This window comes from Neopsephotus bourkii, unplaced genomic scaffold, assembly GCF_033783945.1.
Source record: "Neopsephotus bourkii isolate Nb327-2 ecotype Australia unplaced genomic scaffold, CSIRO-AGI_Nbou_v1 NB_1655, whole genome shotgun sequence".
Taxonomy (NCBI): domain Eukaryota; kingdom Metazoa; phylum Chordata; class Aves; order Psittaciformes; family Psittacidae; genus Neopsephotus; species Neopsephotus bourkii.
In genome coordinates, this window is record NW_026902129.1 from 1,081,873 (window position 1) to 1,098,850 (window position 16,978).

At 40.7% G+C, this 16,978-nt stretch overlaps 1 protein-coding gene across 3 annotated transcripts in view; it reads right to left on the reverse strand.

Moving 5' to 3' along the window:
- The window catches only part of LOC133223883 (amphiphysin), a 107,598-nt gene that overhangs the window by 79,843 nt on the left and 10,777 nt on the right, over nucleotides 1–16,978 (reverse strand). The gene's annotated exons all lie outside the window — the stretch shown is intronic.

The window sequence follows — 16,978 nt, forward strand, 5'->3', positions numbered from 1 at the left end:
ATGCAACATCATCAAGTACCACACGCAAACCTCTTCTGACTCCATTAATGAATTAGAATGCTAAAGGAAAAGAAAGCAGGAAAAGCTTTATTTAATACACATTATAAACGCAAAGAATGAGCTATTAGTGAGTCTAATTTTACAGATGTAGTTTCCTAATTCTTAATAATGATCCCAGAGCTAGGAGTCAGAATTAAATTGACTTCTTACCTATCCTATTGCCATCTTAACTACAAACACACATTAAAATCTGATGCCTCTTTCAGACTTTACGTCCTGAAGATTTATCACTCAGCACAACAAGACTTGTGTATCAGCACTCCTGGTTTATGCCCCCTCCACTGTAATTTCAATGTGACTCATGCTATATTAATCCATGCAATGCTCTTGACTGAAGGTAAACTGATGAAAACAAGGGCAGGCGAACTGCAACAATGTTAAGTCCAACAAAAGATGACAAGATGCATCCTAAAGCAAAGGCTGCCCAAATAATGACTCTAGCTACCTCCTAGGGTAGTTCTTGCCAAGTTACTCACATGTTCCTCTTTAAAAAGACCCAGGGTTCTACATCAAAAGCTCATAATATGCAAAGTAATAACAGGGCAGGCAGAGTTATTATTCTTAGCTTTGTGCCTTTCATTACTTTTATCCTGTAGATTTGTTTTGTTTTTTCTTAATTTAGGAGATTAAGTTTATGCACTAGATATTTACTAAGATTGACAAACACACTGGAAATCCTGGATGCTACAAGAAATCATGTCAGTTATTCAGTAGATGCCATTGCTGCCTCCAATTTAATCACAACACCTCAGCTGGTTGATAGGAGGCTAGAGGTGCTCTACTTTCATAAAAGTAGCAAAGCTAAATGTTGTTAGTCCCAGGTATTGATCCCCGCATATTTTTCACAGCAGTAAGAATAAACCTGTTCAAGTTATATTCTACCACTCCTAACATTCTCCTCTGTCCTCTTCTCCATGCCATCAGCTTTGTTCAGCACTGCTACGGGATGTGAGACATGTGCCACATCCTTCAAAAGGAAGCTGCAGTACAGTACAGTAATACCTGAAATGGTTTCTGCATAAAACACTGCAATAAAACATTATAAATGCAAAGCTGTGTGATTAATGTAGGACTGGGTGATTAAGTGCAAGTCAGTGTGATTAACAGGGCTACAATGTACGAGTACTTTGCTTTCTCTTTCCATAATTAAGTGATTCTAAATCTGCTCTGAAATTAGGATGACACTATTTAAAGCAAGGTTTTCAGATTCAAAGTACCATGCTACAGCATTTCTCACTCTAACCTTCAGCTGTTTACTATTTTGTTTCAGAATAAATGGGCATCTGTGCATGCCTGAAGATCCCTCTCAGTGTCATGGTGGCAGATTCCTGGGGAAATCACTGCATGGATTAAAACGCTGTTCTAAATATAAATGTATCAGAGATATCAGGGTCATGTTTGGGTAAAAAAAAAACTAGACAGTTTTCCCATAGCAATACAAGACTCCTTACGAATATGGACAATGAAGCCTTCCTTTTCCTATCAGGTATGAAAGTAGTATTTGAAAGTATATGAAACCCTTTTAAAATCACAGATGAGAAGAATAATTTTCAACCCCTGGAGAAAGACAGGAAGAATCCAGCTGGACTGTTCAGAAATCAAGTAAATAGATACTGCTCAAAGCAGTAATCTTCATAAAAATGTTATCCTTAACAGAAGTCACATTTTGTCACCCAAAAAAGCTATTTTTTAACTTAGAACCAGCTTTCTGTGACCACCAGGCTGTCCACACAGTGGAAAACTACTGATGAAATACTGACAGTTTTTTAAAGGGTTACATTGCTGCTTTTGTAAGTTTTATCTTCTTCCTTTTTTGATATTTTTTCTTTTTATTTTCCCCTTTTTCCCCCTTTTCCTTCAGTGCAAAACTTAGATGAAGAATTCACGACTCTGCAACTGCCTACAAATCACTGCAAGTACATCGCACCCATCAAGAAACAGTGCAAGAAATGAAGTGTGGTGATGAGAATTATTTACTGCAGAACGCAGGGCTCTGCGTCCTAGATAGCATTAAGCAACCTCAGCATATGAGGAATCACAGTAAGATTTTGCAGTACCACAAGCATTTGTTATCAATGCAAAGATTTTAATAAATTAAGATAACCTTGTTACTGTATTTGGGTTATGAAATCAAGAGCTCAGCATCCAAAGCACTGAGACTAGATTACATGTCTCGGGCTCAGCCCTGAGACATTGCTGGCTCTTTCTGGAGAAACAGCTCTTGTGCTGTCCTACCTCCCAGCCTGTGCTGCTCAGAAGCATTTGGAAAGTGCTGGGCATATTCAAGGACATGCTGAATAACCTCTAGGAAACCTGGTAGTCTCTGACCAAAGCAGATTTTCCCATCACTCCCACACCTCCTCTTGCTAGCATGCAGTGTACTTTCAACATGTTTATGCCTATCAGTTCTTCTCTTCTTGATGTACATTTTCTGATGAAAAAAATAAAAGAAACTAAGACTATTTGGGTTTGGGTTTGTTGGTGTTGTTTTTTTTTCCATAGTTCTCAGTCTGTCCAGTCTGACCATAAGCCAAAACTTAACAAAAGAGAAACAAAAAACCTCAAATGACATTGTTTAAACTGAAAAGAAAGCACAAAATCCCAGCAAACCTCATTTTAGCAAAAATTCAGCTCCGAGACAGGACAACTTGGAAAGCCATCACTATTAAACAGAAGGTGTATCAGAAGAGAATCAATAAAGTAATCAAAGAGATTAAGAGTAAGAATGTAACATCTAACTTGGCTTCCAGGATCATTTAGAAATTAATTTGAAGCAGCCACAGGGGTATTCACCCTGTTACCTTGTACCGGAGAGAAAATCCAGGAAGTACTGGAAGGATTACTACACAAGTGAAAGGAATGCAATGTGTTTTGGCTGGGATAAAGCTGATTTTATTCATAGTAGCTGGTATGGACTTGTGGTTTGGGTTTAGGTGGAAAACAGTTGGTAACAGGGATGTTTTCCTCACTGCTGAGCGGTGCTTACACAGAGTCAAGGCCTCTTCTTCTTCTCGCCCCACCAGAGAGCAGGCTGGGGGGTGCACAAGGAGTTGGGAGGGGACACAGCTGGGATAGCTGACCCAAACCAACCAAAGGGGTATCCCACACCATATGGCATCTCACTCAGCATATAAATCTGGGGGAAGGAAGGAAAGGGGACACGTTTGGTGTGATGGCATTTGTCTCCCCATATAACCAAGGTTGGACGAGGCCTTGGGTGATATGGTTTAGTGCGAGGTGTCCCTGCCCATGGCAGGGGGGTTGGAACTTGATGATCTTAAGGTCCTTTCCAACCCTAGCTATTCTATGATTCTATAACCGTTATGCTGGACAAAGACCTGCTCTCCTGGAGATGGCTGAGCACCTGCCTGATCATGAGAAGTGGTGAATCAATTCCTCCTTCAGCTTTGTTTATGCATGGTTTTTGCTTTACTTACTGAAAGGTCTTTCATCTCAACCCTCACTTTTACCCTTATGATTCTCTTCCCTATCCCACTAGGGCAAAGTGAGCAAGCAGCTGTGTAGTGCTTAGTTGCCAGCTAGAGTTAAACCACAGCACAAGCCATAAAATGTAAGGCTTTAACTTCACAGCTTTTTAGCCACAAAGCTAAGAAGTCTAATTTCTGCGCAAACAACCATGCAACCACTGCCAGTTAATTCCAGTGCAATTATTTCCCTTCTGAGAAGATTCTACATTCCAAAAAGATGCCAGTAAGGATGCCAACAGAAAGGAATGAGAACTGAAAGATACTTAAACACTGATCGCCACTGTTTAATGACTCTGAAGTTGAGTTGCATTAATACTTAGAAATTAACCGAAAGGTACCTCAATGTCTACTTACGGATAGAAAAATCATCATCTTTGGATAAACTGGAACCCTTTGACTTGTCCAAAAGCTATAGCATCTTTTGCCAGTTTCCTGTGTTATGAGGTAAATTATACTCAAGTACTTTTCTATCAGCTTCAATTCAGAACATACTGCAGTATGACTCACTAGATAACCAGGCATGAAGTTAATAGTCTATCAGCAGAGATTTTTAACAACTTAATCCAAACCCAGCAGGGCCATTCTACACACTTTGATTGAAAAAGCTACTATTTGCAAAAGTTTCTGCACTGCACCATTCCAAATCACAAATCTAGAAACTCATTTTCAGTCTTCAAAGAGCTGAAGAACCCTAGCAGTAGCCATGATACAAAAGGTAACAAGTACTCAACTCTGAAGAGTTGCTACTTTCTATCTTGTCTAATTTAAAGGAAATATATATTCCTCGATAGCATATAGGCTCTGCATTGTGAGAAAGCACTGTATACTACATGTAGCAAGGGAAAGGGCAGCAAAGCTCTAGCTTGTCCTTTGTACACTTGACAGTGCTGCTATTTCTCCCAAGCCTGCAGGTCCTAGATCTTCTTTTGCAGCCAGAGTCCCTCATTTCTCTTTTGTGAAGTACTGTGGTATACCATAGATTAAATTTAAATATGCTGTTACAGATGAAGCACATGACAGGCCAAAAAGAATCCTCATGTTTCTGAAACACAAGGATAGAAGCATTTTCAGTAAGTGAAAGAGACATGATGGACATGGCGCTCGCTGTCTGTAGTCCCAACCTACACTGCTTCATTGCTGTGGGTTTTAATCTTGCTGTGGGATCCAGAATCTGCTCTTTGTACGCTGCATGAAGAGGCCATTACATTGATACCATCAAGCTTTAACAGGAATTTGAGGTGAGAGCTGAGAAATTTATGGATGAAGTTCTTTTAAGAACAACTGATCTGCTCAATCAGGTGCTTTAAAACAGTTCAATAATCTATGCAAGCTGACCAAGAGCCCATAACTAAGGAGAATCACAATTCCCCTACTCAAAGCTAGAAATTTCTCATCTATCTACATTTGCACTTTTGAATTTCACTTCTGCTTAAACTGACCTTTTACTCAGAACTGCAACTACCGTGTTATTAAAAGCCATCAAACAAAAATACCCCCCTGCTTAGCAGAACAATTTCCAATGCATTTCAAGAAGCATATCTAATATTGGCCTTTAAAATACAATTATTATACCTCATTTTGTTAGAATTGCTGTGCCAAGAGAACTGGATTGTATTTTACATTCAATCCACTCATAGACTATTGAGAAATTAATCGTAGTTCAAGAGTCTATGAGTATGAGAGCAAGAACTTCATTTAATTCCTAGATTTTGGTTTGTGAATGTCAAGATACCAGGCCAGGAAAGTATCTGTGAGTTGTCTGGGATTTCTTAAATTGTAAATTGAGACACTTCACCCTTGAGATGTATGATGAACAACTACGCTGTTTCTAAGATTTTTCTTCTTCAGGCTATCCCAAATTTGAGGGGTTTTACATGTAGAGGGGAAAAAATTAGGAGAGAATATTACTGAAAACCTGAAAGCATGCCTGGGTGTACAATGAAACCTCTTATGTGCTATCAACTTTTATTGGGTAATTTCCATGACCTTGTTTGCATTCATCAGATTAGAAGGATCCTCTGATATTTCTGCAGTGGGTGGGTAGGTATCAGAACAGTGTATCTTCATTTCCTTAATCTTTTCCTTTAGAGATCAGATAAACACTTCCCAGACAATACTATTGTCTCTGATAGGAAGATGTTATCACTCCTGTAAGAAAAATATACGCTCAGAAGATAAATTTTGTGGGACTGGAGCATCTGTTCAGTTGTTTTTTCCTTCTTGAAGATGGGCTTCTTGTAAACAAACATTGTTCACAACTCAGGCTCAGCCGGGGTCTACTGCTCTGGCTCAGCTCCTCTGCACTGAGCTGTTCTGCTGATTCACTGTGTCCCTGGGCAAGGTGAGTGCCATCCCTGCCAGCTCAGGAAAAGGCTGAAGATGGGAATGGAAATACACACTCACTGTTTGAGGAAGCTGTGGGAAGGAGGATGCTTCCAGAAAGAAAACTGAGCAGCTGACCTTAGCTGAAAGCCATCTCTGAAGGTTACCTGCTTCTCAGCTTTATTTAATACAGCACAGGGGAGCACCAAGACAGACATGTATTCTGAGCCTCCTGCACGCAGGCATACCAGTGACCCACAGGATGGAATAATTCGCACTAACTTTTGGCAGGAACACAGAGTATTTTCTTCCTGAAAAAATGTACTAGCTGTACTGCTAGCAATATGCAGCATTCAATTTATACTCACCCATTAACAGAGTCCTTGGATTTCTTATTAAAAAAAAACAACAAAAAATAATTTCTGCTATTGAAAAGACCAGATTGCCACAGAAATAACAACCCAAAAAAAATCTTTTATTAATTTCTTAGAATTTGATATTTTAATTATCCTGCTGTCAAATGTCTAAAGTTGTTGTTTGACTTGAAGGATTTGGAAGCTGCTGCAGCAAAGGAAGGAGGTAGATACGACAGCTAAATGAATACCAGATGGCTGATTGAAAAGCTTAAGTGTAGGGGTATACAGAGACACCAGGCTCGGGTGAGTCTGCATGGCTTTACAAATGCAGCAGCTCCATCCTGGATCATGAACCCCTTCTTCATCTCTCTTGAGCACACTGACACAGCCCTTCAAGACATAACCTTGATATCACTGCACTATATTTTATCCTACCAAGCAGGCACACTTAGTAACAAGTTTGGCTGAATGTTTGCAGCAAAAGCACTTCAAGGAAGGACTATCCACTGTAAGAAGATAGGCAACATCACTCAGGTACAAAAAGCCTTCGGAAACATATTGAGGCTGTGTTATAACAGGTTTAAGGAAATTGTGATGACTGGGGCTTTAGCTAAGTAACCTTTGTATTTCTGAGAGAAAACAACTATTACTCCCCCAAATTAAACACACATACAGACATTAATCAGTGATGTGTGATACGCAACCTCTGCTCTGCCTCCTTCTCTCTACCTACAGCTCCACTATCACCACTGGCTTCCTTTCAAACATGTTTCTTGGGTTCTCTCTCATTCTTTGGTTTTCCCTTTTACTCCATACCAGCATCTACCAAGATTTCTGGTTTCTTGCTCTGTTCTTAGTCCAGCTCTCATTCCTTTCTCTCTTAAGTTGTCTCCTCAATTCATTTTCCTCTCACCATTTTATGATCACACCCTTCTTTTAGTATAGGTACCCTTGATCTCCAGCTAAAGGCCTTACCATTGGCATTACCTTTAAGATCCATTGCCTCAATTAAACAGAAGCATCACTCATGACCAGACTTTTCTGAGGAGTGCCTATACAGTTCCTTGGCAGGTTTTCTTCCTTTATGTAAGCTCAAATGCAACCAAAAAATATTCAACAGCAGCACAGCAAGGCCAGAGGAGTGTCCACAGGCAGTGCACATAAGAGTCCAAAGCTTTGAGGGAGCATGGAAGAGAGGGTAGGGAAGAGAAACAGACCCATTAATCAAAACTCTACATTCACAGATAACTGTATCTTCTATAATTCTCTGGGAATTTAGAGAGGATGTGAACCATAAGCCTTTTCTCAGCTTTGAAAAATGATACCCACCAGCAGCCACGTAACTCCACTCTGATCTGTTCAACTGTGAATTGTAAGAATTGCTCAAAATATGAATTTCAGTTCCAGTTCTCTTCTTTGCCTAACAGTGTGTTTCCCCTGCATACAGACAGGGGGCATTTACCAAGCATGATGCAGAACCATATGGAAAAGCTTCAGCAAACTTGGAGAACCAGAAGGACAGGGTCCCATCTCCACAGTGATGCCTGTGCCCAGGCACTTCCCCAGTGATGCTGCACAGCACAGAGCAGATAACATCCAAACGGCCCAGTTTACATGCTCTCTCAGTACAGATGTTTCCTCAAAATAAACCTTGAGCTAAAATCACTGCTTTAGATTAAAACTCGCTGAAAAATGTGTTGAAGGCCTTAAGAAAAACAAACAAACTGAAATGCAAATGCAAGTAGGAATTAGGAAGGTATTCCTGAAATCCCACACTTGGGCTCCAGTATTTGGCACACACATCACCAAGGGCCACCTTGGACCACCTGTTCTTTTGGAAACCAGGAAGTGCAAGGATATTGAACAAAGACTGCCATGAAATCATCTGATTACAGTTTCAAAAACTGTATTTCCAGCCATAAACCTACTAGAGATGCTTCCACACATGCAGAACCATGGATGTTTTTAAGCTCCTGGAAAAATACTGGTGGAAAGCTGCCAGGTACTTCAACTTTGTGGTATCAGGTAGAGAAAGCACATGACACAAGGACAGCGTAGGTGACACTTTTTTTATGTATCTCCACCAGGTATAGTCTTCAAGTTTTAAGCAACTGATTTCAGGCACAAGGGGAGCCACTATATCCCAGGCAAGCCAGGCAGCCCAGTCAGTACTCACTTGGAGGCTGAGCAGTAATACAAGAGCAGGCACCTGTACCTTAAAAGGCATCCCACCAATAACTCCTCATTTTCTGTTGAAACCAGAAGGGGTTTGGGTTAAAAACAGAAAGAAAACAAGGGGTAATGGGTTTAAACTTAAACAGGAGAAATTCAGGTTAGATATAAGAAGAAGTTCTTTAGTGTGAGGGTGGTGAGGCACTAGAACAGGTTGCCCAAAGTAGTGGTAAATGCTCCATCCCTGGCAGTGTTCAAGGCCAGGCTGGACAGAGCCTTGGGTGACATGGTCTAGTGTGAGGTGTCCCTGCCTGTGGCAATCTTAAGGTCTTTTCCAAACCTAATCATCCTATGAGTCTATGAATACAGACCTGGGCATTTGAAGCAAGGTGTACAATATTCTCTGAATTGCAAGCAAATAAATCTTCATTTGCAAGCATCCATACAGACAGTTGTTTCAACATCACAAGACTCAAGGTTTTATTCAGATGAGCTCTTTCAGTCTGAATCACTTCCCTTTGATGTTAAAAATAAGGGGGAGGAGAAATGACAACTACTGTAATTTAAGGTGTAAATTAACACTTCCGATTACATTTCACCCCACAGTAACATAAGACTTTTACAGTGTTTCTACGTAAACCATTGCTCAACACATAATTGTTCCAGTTATGTTTACTACATTTCCACTTCTATCATGGTATTTTTAGTTAATCTCTTCTCCCATTCAGTAGGAGATCAGCAGGATTACACAAATACTAGAAGTATTTTATGAGTAACAGGCATCTGGGAAATGAATGTCACTTTCAAGGGGCCTAAGCTAGCAAGAATGCTGGAGCATAGCGTTGCTTCAGGAAGCTGGTACTGGGACATCATCTTTGTTAGTGTCTGGAGCACTTTTGCTAGTGAACATCACAGCCATCTAGCTACTTTCCCATGGGATCATCACCTGGCTAGGCTGGCCCCCCTAACCATGTCACTCCACTGTAGTTGGATGAGGTGGCATAGGTATGTCAGAGCAATGCAAGACTCGTTATGGCATGCATTTAGTGACTCTTCAGTTTTCCTCAGCTTGTTTCATGGTCTTTACAACAAGAAAACTATGTGCTCAATATACTCCTCACTCAGCTCAGTGTGTCTATAAGCTTATGCATTTAGGTGCATCCTGTTCCTGATGCCTACACACTGCTCTCCACAAGTTACACATTCATCGTAATTCAAATGTTTTCCCTGGATTCAGATATCACAGTCAAGGCTTGACAGCAAAACTGTGAGCAATCAACACGTTAAATCATTCCAGCCTTGGCAGAAGACAATAGTGATCAAGTCAAGAAATAATTCATGCTCAAAATACATAATTAAGGGCTGTTTGTGCATTTGAGGTAGAGTCCTATCCTGGGAGCAGCTCACAGGCATACCACCAAGCCTGGTGCCTTCTGCATCCTCCAAAAGCCTCTCAGAGCAGGGCAAGACTATACCACAGTATCACAGTATCACAGTATATTAGAGATTGGAAGGGACCTCAAAAGATCATCTAGTCCAATCCCCCTGCCAGAGCAGGAACACCTAGATAAGGTTACACAGGAACGCGTCCAGGCGGGTCTTGAATGTCTCCAGAGAAGGAGACTCCACAACCCCCCTGGGCAGTCTGTTCCAGTGTTCTGTCACCCTCACTGAGAAGAAGTTTCTTCAAGTTTAAGTGGAACCTCTTGTGTTCCAGTTTGTACCCATTGCCCCTTGTCCTATCATTGTTTGCTACTGAGAAGAGCCTGGCTCCATCCTCGTGACACTCCCCCTTTATATATTTATATACACTAATAAGGTCACCCCTCAATCTCCTCTTCTCCAAACTATAGAGACCCAGCTCCCTCAGTCTTTCCTCATAAGGGAGATGCTCCACTCCCTTAATCATCTTAGTTGCCCTGCGCTGGACTCTCTCCAGCAGGTCCCTGTCCTTCTTAAACTGGGGGGCCCAGAACTGGACACAATATTCCAGATGTGATACCAGGCTTTAAGAACTCCTTTTCTCCTGGTAATTGAGCTGTAAGCTAGGATTTCATTCACAGTCCACATACTGCAAACAGCAGGCCATCAGCAGTGCCAGACTCTGCTCTGTGAAAAGGAAACCAAGTGTGTGCAACCTGCAAACTGCTCAGGCTAGTTTGTAACTGAAGACAGCACTTCTGGCAGATGACATCTTCAGGTTGGAAATGTTCATTCAGATCCTCCCAGTGCCCCCCTCAAGAGGTCCCAAAAGTCAAATCTTGACATCTTTATTATGCCATGTCACAACAGATCAGTCTCTGTGTCACGTTCTCACTACTTGTTGCCATGTGAAGCGTGAGACATTAATATTGCTAAGAGAGAAAAAAAAATGTATGGAGAAATAAGTTACTACAGCCTGTCTCTAAATGACAGGGTATTTTACTTTATTGTCTTTTCCTCTCCCAGCCACAGGAGCAAGGGACGTGACAGTCTCCCAAGGATGCTCACAAATCTGGCATTGGAGGAAATAGCGTAGCAGCCAAAGAAGGAAAGACTGTCAGTTCAGCAAAAGTAACAGAACTTAAAAAAGATGTTTAATACAGTTTCCCTGCAGGCATTAGTGATTCCAATGGCTCATTTTACCTAAAAGCCACAAAAAATTAATCTTAATTGTTAAGTTCATGCCAGCATTTACAATCAATCAAGACTGCTTAAGATAAATATTTATAGCCTGGCTTTTGTAACTTGTCATGTTCTAGCACAGTCATTAATGGCAAATCATGACAGCACTTCAAGGAAAGAAAAGCTCAAAGCTTCCGAAGTCACAGCAGTTCCCCTTCCATTAATAAGGAAGTTGCTTGATTTTGTACTTTAAACGCATCACATACATGCAACTGCTCATAGTACTGTATACAACTCGGGGGCTGCCAACATAAGAAGGCTGTGGACCTGCTGGAGCAAGTCCAGTGGAGGCTACAAAGACAATCAGTGGGCTGGAGCACCTCTGCTCTTCAGACAGGCTGAGAGACCTGGGCTGGTTACCTTCCTCCCTGTAAATCCACTTGATGTCTTCTCTACCAGTTCAGTTACCACCACGCTTTCATCTGCCCTTTTAGGACTCCTTTTCATAGGTTTGGGTTGGAAATGTCTGTTTCTCTCATTGAGCTGTTATGTTTACATATCTCAAAAATGCTGAACATGAAGCATTTATTTCCAATACTTCCACACTTCAGTGGATTTCTCAGAGATACTGGAGTGACTGCTCAAGCTGTTTCACCACCCCCCTTCCTATCCCTTGTAATTCAAAGTAATTTAACACCATCTTCTTAAATTCATGTCAAAAGTGCTCTAGAAGAATTGGGTATTTGCCCATCTTAGTTTGATTCACAAAGTTCTAGCTCAGCATTTAGCTGATGTTTTTTTCCTGCTTGAATCTCCCTTACTGAGATGTCCTGACTTCATGTTGGAGTTTTTAAATAAGCAGCTCACAGAATGTTGAGAAGCAAAACCAGTTTTGTTTATTTTGCTGTGAATTAAAAGTATAATGAAAATAATTTCAGGACAGGATGAAAGTAATTAACAAACATAATGTACTCCATACTTCATACACTAAGGGGCACTTTTCAGTCAAAACTTCATTTTGTTCTCAACTTATATGTGATTTTCAGTGGGAAAATTTCTACCACCCATAATTGTACTCATGTTCCTCACAATTTATACCAAAGGAATCACTTGTAAAATTTTCAAATTACTTTGTCACTGTGCTGTGATTTGTAAAAGCAATTAAAAATAACGCTGAAGTTTCTCACATCCCAAAACACTACAAAAAGAAAGCTCAGAGCTAGAAAAATTAGAGAAGAGATAAAGATGAAAGTCCTTTTAAAAAATGCAAGATCTGAATATTTCCTGGTATCCTTCCACTCTAAGGGCAGTGTTGCTTACACCAGCTTTTTATCATTGGGCTGTGTAAGATTAAGTTTTCTGTTGCCTCTTCTGCCCATGAAGGATAACAATGGCCTCTAATGAAAAATACATGCAAGCACACAGTATTAGACGTATTGTTTGGCTATCATCAGACTCAACCTGAGCTTTTCACATGAAACTTCAGAGAAAGGTTGATGGTATTACTCAATAGAATAGAATTGTTTTCTGAGCTGCCCTTAGCCTTAAGGCCCTAAGCTGGCCTTAAGGGTCTTGTGCCCACTCCTTCCCAATCCCCATGTACTTTTGGGGGTAAAATAAAAACAGAAGACAAATACAACCTACCCAGGATAAAGAAAATAAATGCTATGTTATGTTTTATCTTTTGATCAAAGGAACAAAATATATATTACATGCACTTAATGTATGAACAGTAATTCACACATCTTTGGAACAGTTTCAGAGATGACATGCAGACATCTTTATTTGTAAATATCCTATGAGTAAAGGCTGCTACAGCCTATGTAATGCAGATCTCTAGATCCCTTGCCTGCAGCAGAACAGAGCTTTACCAGTGGCTTTACAGTTACTCTGCATTTCAGCATTTACCATGTTAGCTGCATATTAAACACAGACCAAAACCTGCAAAATGCATGCAGCCTGCAAAAAGAAGTTAGTAAAAATTTATTATGTAGAGTACATATGGGGGTCTATCCTGTGCTTCAGAATAGCCATTTTATCAGGAAATAAATTAATAGAATTGAGAGCAAATTATGCTTCAAGAGTATGAATATGAAAAATCTAAACATATACATACCAGGGTCTATTAAATAAAAAGTTATATTTTCTGGCAAAGGGGAATAGTGGAAAGGCAAGCACAAGCCTCCTACTACTCTCAGCATACATTTGCTCAGGCAGCGAGGTCCTCAGAGACACATATGTTGTGCGCCATGAAGTCCTGGTTCAGACAAACCCTTCAGTTTGTGCTTAGCTTTAAACTAAACAGACGTGAACACTGATCCATTTAAGAAAGGGGAAATACGTGTTTCTGGTGCCTCAGGTTCACCCTTGACAATGATCTGGAGCCCCTTCTAGGATCAGCACCTTCCAGAGAAGAATTCTCTGTGAGAGACTACAGATGTATCTCAATATCAGTCACAATCCTCTGTATGGTCCATCACAATTTCAGGTAACGCTCCCTTCCTTAGATGGCTACAGTCGTATGCAATCCACTGCTGTACTGTATAGTTACCACAACCAGCCAAGTAAAAGTACCATGGGGGGTTGTGTTTTGGGTTTTTTGGGGGGTAGGGTTGTTTCTTTTTAATTAAATTAGCATGAACAAGTCACATTTATTCTGCAAAAAAAAAAAAACAAACAAACAAAAAAAAAACAAATGAGGGGAAGAAACACTGTCTTTTAGCCTGATAATTCTTAGGGTCTAGCCTACACATTGCACACTTTTGGTCCAGCCACAAGTGAAGCAAACAGATTAAAAGTAAGGTGTTGATGTGCATGAAAAAGAAAAGGGAACAATCAAACTGCATGCACCTTCCAAGTACTATCAACTGCGGGGTACAAACAGGCAAGGAAAAATTAGCAAGATTAAAAGCAGTGACAGAAGGTCCCAGACTGATGTATTAATCCCCCTGTACCTGTGCGTAGGTGTTTGCTGCACAGGGAGCAAGCAAGAGGCTTGAGCAAGTGACCTGCACGCACCCTTGCAAGACATCAGCACAGGTCAGTGCCAGGCATTTCGCCCCCAGCTGGATGTAGTAGCTGTGTAGGTTTACTCAAATTTGCTGGAACATTTATAATTAGCCACAAAACTTGCAGTATCATCAAATTAGAGGTATTGATTTATGCAGGCCACTGGTAGGTCAACCAGGGAAGAACAGACAGGAATTTTACAATTCCAGGGCAGATTTGCTGCTGGCATAACCAGACAAACTCCCTCAGAGAAAGGAGAGACCCCAGCCTATAACTGCTTAAGATTTCACAACATGGCTTCTGATATCCCTGAAATAAAAAATCCTCAGAATCACAGACCGGTTTGGGTTGGAAGGAACCTTAAAGCTCATCCCATTCCAATCCTCTGCCCCAGGCAGGGACACCTTCCACTAGAGCAGGTTGCTCCAAGCCCCTGTGTCCAACCTGGCCTTGAACACTGCCAGGGATGGGGCAGCCACAGCTTCTCTGGGCACCCTGTGCCAGTGCCTCAGCACCCACACAGGGAAGATTTGCTTTCTAATATCTAATCTAAATCTCCCCTGTCATTTTAAAGCCATACCCCCTTGTCCTGTCACTACAGGCCCTTGCACAAAGTCCCTCTGCAGATTGCTTGTAAGCCCCCTTTAGGTACTGGAAGACACAATATATGCATATATACTACTACACTCAAAAAAGCATCGGCCTGATTTGCAGAAAGCTACACAACCAGCTACAACTTAAATCCAGTCCCATGCAGAGCCAGTACAGGGAGTACATGTAGTATTAGATCTTGCACTAGCACAGTGAACTGGATTATAGTTAACCCTCAGAGCCTCATCCTGCTGTGAATAAAATCAACATGAGTAGAATCAAATCTTTAAAAGGCAGCTACTATACTGATTTGATATCAAGTTCATCATAATTTGTAATAGGCATAAATCCTAAATACTGTGACAGATATAATCAGTGCTTCTTGAGGCATGGCTCTGATCTGAATTCTTTTATTCTGACTAAACTCCCACACAGTTCAATTTAAGATCAGGTTATGTATTAGAGCAACTCACAACAGTAAAAAAAAGGCAAAGGGAATAAACGAAGCATAGGTGGAAATCTGGTTGAGGCTAAGGTTTTGCACATTTCTTCCTGCTAAATGTACGTATTAATAATCTGCATAGTCCAGTATATTTGTATAAGATTACTGATAGAGCAAAATACCTCTTGCTACGAGTATGAATCACAGAAACAGCCATGTCAGTGAAGGACTGTTCCCCCGGTTTATCTCATACATATCAACCACAGCCTTTTCTTTTGAAGGGGGTGGGGAAGGAAGAGCTCTGTCACTCCTCTGCTTGTCAGAGACCAAAGCATCAGTCAGATGCCAGATGGGAATACAGGCATTTTCTCACATTCCTGGTAAAATTAGCTACTGCAAATTTTATGGACCAAGCAACAATAGACACCCACACATCCAGGATTATAAAATGACCCATTGTTTTGAAATTATTATGCTCTTTACTATAGCTCAGGTTTACATAACACAGAGTAACTGGATTTGATCATAGACTCCTGACTCACAGACTGGTTTGTGTTGGAAGGAAACTTAAAGCTCATCCAGTTCCAACCCCCACCACAGGCAGGGACAATTTTCACTAGACCAGGCTGCTCCAAGCCCCATCCATCCTGGCCTTGAACACAGTAAGGGATGTGGCAGCCACAGCTTCTCTGTGCAACCTACAATAGAGACACTTTTCTGGAAAGTACCATATATTGATTGTAAGCTTCAACAATTTGTCATTTTTCCTACTAGATCTATAAAAACATTCTATGCCAGATACACCAGTGTTTATTTTGGTCCATATTTGAACCGCTAGTGCTCTCATTTTATAGTAGGTGGAAAGATATTAAGAAGTTACCATAGCTCCCTTTCATTTTAAATCCGTAGCCCCACCTCAACTTGAATTCTCACCTGGAAGCACCAGCCTTTGTTAACCATCATGTCACTTAATTCTGTATCAACACTATGTTGTGGGAATCAGACACAGCTTGTCTACTGTTCACTAAATTATAAGTACTGCAAGGCTGAGTTCTTTAATTCTGATAGCATCATACATTATATAAAGTTATCCAACCATCTGTTTGGGTTCAATTTATATTAACACATGGGTGTGCTTGCTCTCCATTTTGACATAAAGTTATGACAAAATTCTCTTAAGACTGCAAATGTGAAAGACAATTTTTTAATCTTAGTTCCTAAATAATATGGAAAAGGATATTGTAGAGAAGGTATAATGCTTTCCTAAATCTTTAGATAGGAATTTCATTTTCTTATGGAACAAGATCCACAAAGAAAACCTACCTGTATCCCACTCAGGACAGACAGACCTGTACAGTAGATGTGGAAAGCAGGGGAACTTATCTTGACCAAATATTGTTTGTTTACCAGCTTCCTGTTGCAACAAACACACCATGGCAGGCTGGTGCTCAGTTCTTTCTCAATCATTATTCATATTCACTTCAATGGATGCCCAGCTTGACCATGTAATAAGTGTCAAGTGTACACCTTCTACATGTCTCTTTTGTAACTTTGTCATGCATCAAACTAGTCTGGCCCTGAAGTCTTCTCTGTATACAAAAGCATTAGGTTAAAGGTAAGAGAATGACGTGCTCTTAAAACTGAGGAGATCAAGGGGGAAACCCTCCATGCCACACTTCAGCAGGTGCTGGCAGCACAGAAAGCCATGTTTATGAATAAGGAATTGAGTTATCAACAACCCTAAATTAAAAGAGGAAAGTGAGTGGGAACTAAGGCCTTCAGAAAGTCCCAGAGCTAAAAACCTGGGATGAAACATGCTCCTTAACACTTTTTCATAGTAAAGCAGGTAATTTTGGCCTGACAGGAAATCACCTGCTCACTACTGGTATACATAAAGCTAGTTTAGATTGAGACATTACCTGTGGTGTCCACAT